Source organism: Adiantum capillus-veneris, chromosome 7, assembly GCF_014529385.1.
Source record: "Adiantum capillus-veneris isolate H3 chromosome 7, ASM1452938v2, whole genome shotgun sequence".
Taxonomy (NCBI): Eukaryota; Viridiplantae; Streptophyta; class Polypodiopsida; order Polypodiales; family Pteridaceae; genus Adiantum; species Adiantum capillus-veneris.
The window spans coordinates 7,329,961-7,335,960 of NC_140937.1; positions in this window are offsets into that span (position 1 = coordinate 7,329,961).

Here is a 6,000-nt window from a genome sequence, read left to right on the forward strand (position 1 = left end):
GTCCCAAGACTTTGTGTGGGTTAAGGCAGATACTTATTTCCTACACTTCTCAAATACGTTTTTGAGGTGTTTCGTATGTTCATCCCTCAAAAGAGTGTACACATAAATCATCCATATAAATTTCCAAGAATATCCTCAAGTATTATTTAAAAAGCATGTGTCATTAACTTCTGGAATGTTGTAGGGACATTGGTCAATCCCAACGGCATGAATCCATATGCATATATACCCATTCTGTCAAAAATCCCTTCTTATCTTGACCTTCAAGTAGGATGCAAGCTGGTTATAGCTAGAGAATCCATCTAAGAAGGAATATACATGTTTTCCTGTCACTCGTTCTAGAACGTGGTCAGTGATATGCAAGGGATAATTGTCCCTTGTTGTGGCTACATTAACCTTCTTTAGATTGACACACTCTCGGAGTTTACCATTCTTCTTAGGTACTACCACAATTGGAGATACCTAGTTAGTGTGTTCTATCTCATAGATGAACTCATCTTCCTTCAGTTTACCAATCTCTTCCTTGATGTGCTTGGCAAACATATCATTATATGGATACGATCTTTGTTGGTACATCTAGTTTTAATGGGATCTTGTGCTGACATATTGTCAGATCTACTCCTTTTAGGTCTTTATATGACCAAGCAAACACGTACTTGTACTCCCTGAGAAGACTTATGAGCTTCTCTTCTTCCTCCGAACTCAGATCAGTTGCTATATAGACTTTCCTTGGTTCTTCTCCTCATTCTGTTGAGTCTATCTTCTTTGCATACTCTGGCCCGTCATACGACTCCTTGTCCTTTTGCTTTTGTATGGGTTGTGTCATCACTACCTTTCTATTTGGATAGCGAATTTTTTGTAGCGGGAAGGTACACTCATTTTGTCATCATTTTTCTCACCCTCTTTTTCACCACTCTCTATTTTTGTTGTCCACACTTCCCCCAAAGTTTTCTTGAGTTCGCTATATTTGTTCTTTCTCTCAACTTTGGTCCATTTAGTTTCTCTCATCTAGTCTTGGTTCTTTTGTTTTTTTGGATTTTATTTTAGTTTCACACTTTTGAGTTTGCTTACTCAAGTTTCTTATACTATCTCGTGTCTTTAAATCCCGAGATCTAGAGAACCTCCCTAAAACTTTGTCTTTAGCACAATATTCAACTTTTGCAAACATCAAAATTTGTGCTTTGCCTCTTATTCTAGGCATCAAATTCTCTCTAGCCCTGCGCTCAGTTCTCTTTTCCTTATAGCATTGTTGATGTCTAGGTTCTTTATTTGGAAAGTTGTAGACCCTGACATCCTCTATTGTTTCCTCCTTCTGGCAAGGGTTGTCAGAGCCCTGGGGGATTTTCCATGGAAAACTTACCGCACCATGTAAGTGCAGGGGAGGGGGGTTCTTTTACAAGTTACATAAGCGTATAAGTTAGGGGCAACACCCCAATAATTTATCTCCCAAGCTTAAAAATAAGGGAGGGGGTATCATATAGGGGGGGGGGGGGGGGGGGGGGGGGGGTAGTGAGAAAAGGGAAAAATGAGAGGAAGTTTTTGTGTTTCAAAATCATGGCGTCCCAAAGGAGTCTGCCCTTGAACTTGTGAGTCAATAGCTACAACGATCCATGCAAGAACTACACTACTTTGTATCAATTGCTTGTTTTGTGATTATAGTTCATTTGTTGAGGGATGAAAGCTATAAATAGTTTGTACCGATACAAATTTACACGGAGAACCTAACACAACTTTATAACCATGTTTTTTGAGTAATTTAGATGGGTCAAAATTGGACAAGTAGCTAGAGTACAGGTTGATGAACGGGCACATAGTTTAAAAGTCAAACTAAGACACATTGAGGGTACATCTAGTAATCAACAGAAGTGGTTTCTTAGTACATTTCTAGTCACTATGCTACACGCTCTTTCAATAGTTTTACTCAGTTAGATCATGTAAGACCTAAATTTTATATGTAAGATAGGGGTATGATAGTTTTTTGCATTGATTGTCGTATAAGCGTAGAAAGGGGGGTCATATTCCCTAATATGAGTCCTTTATAGGGGTTTTATCAAAGTTGTCCGCTCGCAGGTGGCGTCCTATTTTGTATATAGAGTGAATCCCCTGGAGTCAGAGCATTCATTATTTGCGTTCCCATGCTGTGGAGAGTCATAAAACAATTCCTCTTCATCTACTTCCACCGGTTTGTTGTTTTTGGGTTTTTCAGAGACTGGTTCCTCACCTTACCTATTTGCCACATTAACCATATAGTATGGAACCACATCATATCATCTTTGTCACAAAACTTTGTCATGGGACCATCCGAAATAGCACACCATCTAGGGTTGCTATAATATGTGTCCACTCTAAAGGCTCTAGAGTTTCTTCAAGGAAGGGTTCAAGAATGTATTCCTTGTCTTCAATTGCCTTTTCTAGAATATGCCCTTCTTGTTTTAAGCTTCAACACTGAGATACTCCACACATCCATAGCTCCTTCGGCTTACCTAACCAAGCTGGAATCTCAAATCCTGCTAATGTAGCTAAATCAAACTCCTCAACTAGGGTTAGGTTCACATCTTTGTAACTATGGTCTTTAAGGCTTATGTGCATTGTGGTTCCATGTGCCTAAGGTATATATGATCATAACCCCAGTCTTCGACCATCTTCAGTTGTCGCATGAATGGCCGTCCAAGTATTATGTCGTAGCCTTTCTTCTTGCCAAAATCTAATATAGCAAAGGTATGCTCATACTCAATGCTGTAAAAAGTAACAATTACCTTTTCTAGAAGCCCTAGGGGTTTCTCAATACTAACCATTTGCTAATTGCAATTTCATCCTTGTGGCTCTCAAGGCAAGTTTTCCCCATTTCTTCCATATCTCTTTGGTTGCAATGGCCACATCCGCTCCACTGTCAAGGATTTCCATGGTTGTAATGCCTTGAAACTCAATGAGAAGTGTAGTATTTCCATCCTTGCCTTCAGAATACTCCCCTACTTTGTTTAAGGGTATTGGTTGCATGTTTACTTGAGGTTTCTCTAGCTCTTTGATCGCTTCTTGTATCTGTTAAGTCGGATCCTTTACACCAAACTTTTCTAAGCATTTTTCAACTGTCCCTACATGTTTGATTGTATTCAAAGAATCTCAGTAAGCATAATGGTGCAAGTCACAGGTGTAGACATGTATATCAATCCTTTAGAGTCCACCACCTTTTTTGAGGAGAGTCTTTGTGATGGGACTACCTTCACAACAGTCTTTTCTTCATACTCTCCCATGTAAGAGAGTAAGGTTCTCAGAGATCGAGGTTGGCTATCCAAAGATCTTATAGATCCTCTATCCCCCTAATATGAGAAAATATCTAGATCTGCTTGAGATCCTGTCTCAAATTCCTCAATAGTAGGAAGAAACACATACCTCCCATTATTGGTCCGGTTACTCTCTGACTTAGCTCATTTGCTTTGTTTGCTTCTTGTATTTGTTTCCAAAGCTCATCTTAGTCTTTGTCTTCTTTGTATATCTCCGGTATGATTGGATGGAAACCATCAAATTTTTGATCAATGGTATTCATTACTACTCTTGGATTTTTGATTAGCTTCATGGGTTCTAATTGAGATATGGGAATCTCAGTTATCCTATCAAGCTCATGTCATGGTGGAACCGTTGGTGTTGGAGTTGGAACCTCTATCCAACCCTCTAGTTTTCCTGCCAGTGGCTCTAACAAATCTTGGGCTGTTTGGATCATCCTCTGACACATTTCCATCCTTTGCTTTTCCAATTCAACGTATGGGTACGTCATCCATCTTTGTTCGTAGGTCTGGTTATTTTTAAGTCGTACCTCATAAGCCTTCAAAAGTGTGTCTAGAGGTTCATTCACTTTTTCAACTAGTATAGATCCTCCCGAACTTGCACTTTTTGGTTACTCATTCTTCTTAGGCTCTACCTCAAGGGTCTCCTTTTCCTTGTTAGCTTCCCTTTCTAGTTTCCTCAATTTTTTCTTGGTTTGTTTCAGCTTGTCTACTCAGAAAGTTTGTTCTTGTTCCTTTCTAGCTTTCATGCATGCTTTCCTAGCCTTCCAAGTGTTGCATTGAATTTTTCGTTCAAGACTAGATGCATCTGCTCTAGGTCCCTCAATTAATGGTCCTTCCATTGCTTTTTGAGCTTGCGCTCTTGTGAAAACATGTATAGGTATCACCGTTTCATTTTTGGAACTTCAATGTTGTTTTCACCTTTTTTTTTTTTTTGGGACAATCACTAATCAAATGAGTGATGCCACAATCCGGACAATATATATTCACTCTAATGTTCTCCATATGAGGACAATCTTTTATAAGGTGGTCACCACCACACTTGTAGCATGGTCCTAATGGTTGTCGAGCTGTTCCTAGAGCCACTCTCTGATGAAAGGCAGGCCTTTGTCCTACTAAGCCACCATTGGCTATAAATAATGTTTTCGCATCTAGGCTGTATCTACCTTCTCCTACAACATGAGCTACCATTGGTGACATTCCCAATCATGCCCCAAGGTTCCAATGCTTTCGGCTCTTTGAGTGGATAGTATGTTGAACTAGCCATATATCCACTCGGCTCTTCATAAGAAGCGGGCATAGGCACTAAGGCTTGTTCCTCTAGTTCTTGTACAGTGGGTGCATACGTAATGCCTATTGGTCTTGCACCTGTGAGAGGTGTTTGTTGCCCCAAAATTGATTGTAGTCGTTCACCTCCCAATTCCCTACTAAATACCTAGGCATTGGTGGTACTTGAGGAGGTGCTACCTGGGTTGATGGGGCATATTGTTTCTCTCTCACATATCCCTTGTTGTAGTAACACTCTTTCGTCACATGATTTGTCCATTTTTTCTTGATGGCACACCACTTGGGTTGCTTAGCCTGTGGCTTAGCAAATGGGTTTATCCTTTTGAGCACTTCTTCAATAAGTTGCTCCTGACTTACAAATACCTCTCTCTTTTGTGCTGATTTTGTGGACTTTGATCCACTATGCTATGATGATGAATCATCATCTAAGTCTTTATAGTCACCTTCCTTGTAGATAGATTATATTTTTACTAGGTATAGGGCTTCTTTGGTCAACTCGTTTAGAGTTGTGCTCTTCTTCATGTGCAGATCCTTCTAAAGGTCTGCATTCCTCAGTCCTTGGATAAATATCAACATGAGTCTCGACTGTGTAGGTAACTCTTCCACATGGTAGAATTTTACGTAGCATTTCCGCCTTAAAGCTGATTTTTGTATAGATTCTCCTTCTTTTTGCCTGAACTTATGGATTTGCAAGACCGTATTGTGAGCTATCATTCTTTGAGAGAATTCCTTGATAAACTCGTCAAATACTTCCTCCATTGTCTCGAAAGCTCTACGTTCAACAGAATCAAACTAGGTGGCAGCATCTTCCTTAGAGTTAACCCAAATCTTGTGAATTGTGTGGGAAAATCTAGGACTTCCTCAACTCTAATGACGTGCACAAATGCTGCCATGTAATCCCTTGGTCCCTGTTTTTGGAATATTTCATGTTAATGCATTTTTGGACTTAAGATTTTTTGATTCTACGGTGATCCATCAATCTAAGCATAGGATCCCCCATTTGTCCTCTATGACCTCTTTCTGGCCTGGGATATGATACGTGTTCCTCACCTAGGGGTGCTCCAAATCCACAATTCCTTATTGGTCTAGAAAGTAGTTGTTCCTCTGCTCGGATCCTTTCTTCTTGTTTTGGTTCTTGTTCCAGCCTTGGTCCACTTTGACATTCTTGTTCTATTCTCATCATGGTATTTATGATGGAGTGATGGTTTCAGTGGTGCTTATAGCCCTGATATGGCTTGATATCCACCCCCTTTTGTGTCAAGTCTGGTGTTGCGAACTACTTGAGCCATGCTTGAAATGATAGTGGTGAGATTTGTGAGTTCTGAGAGTTAGGAAATGACTATTTATTTGATTGCAGTGTGGTGTCGTAATTATCTGATAAGGGATTTGTAGATTTTCTAGGGGTTTCTATGGGCTTTTGCTTCTCTTAAGA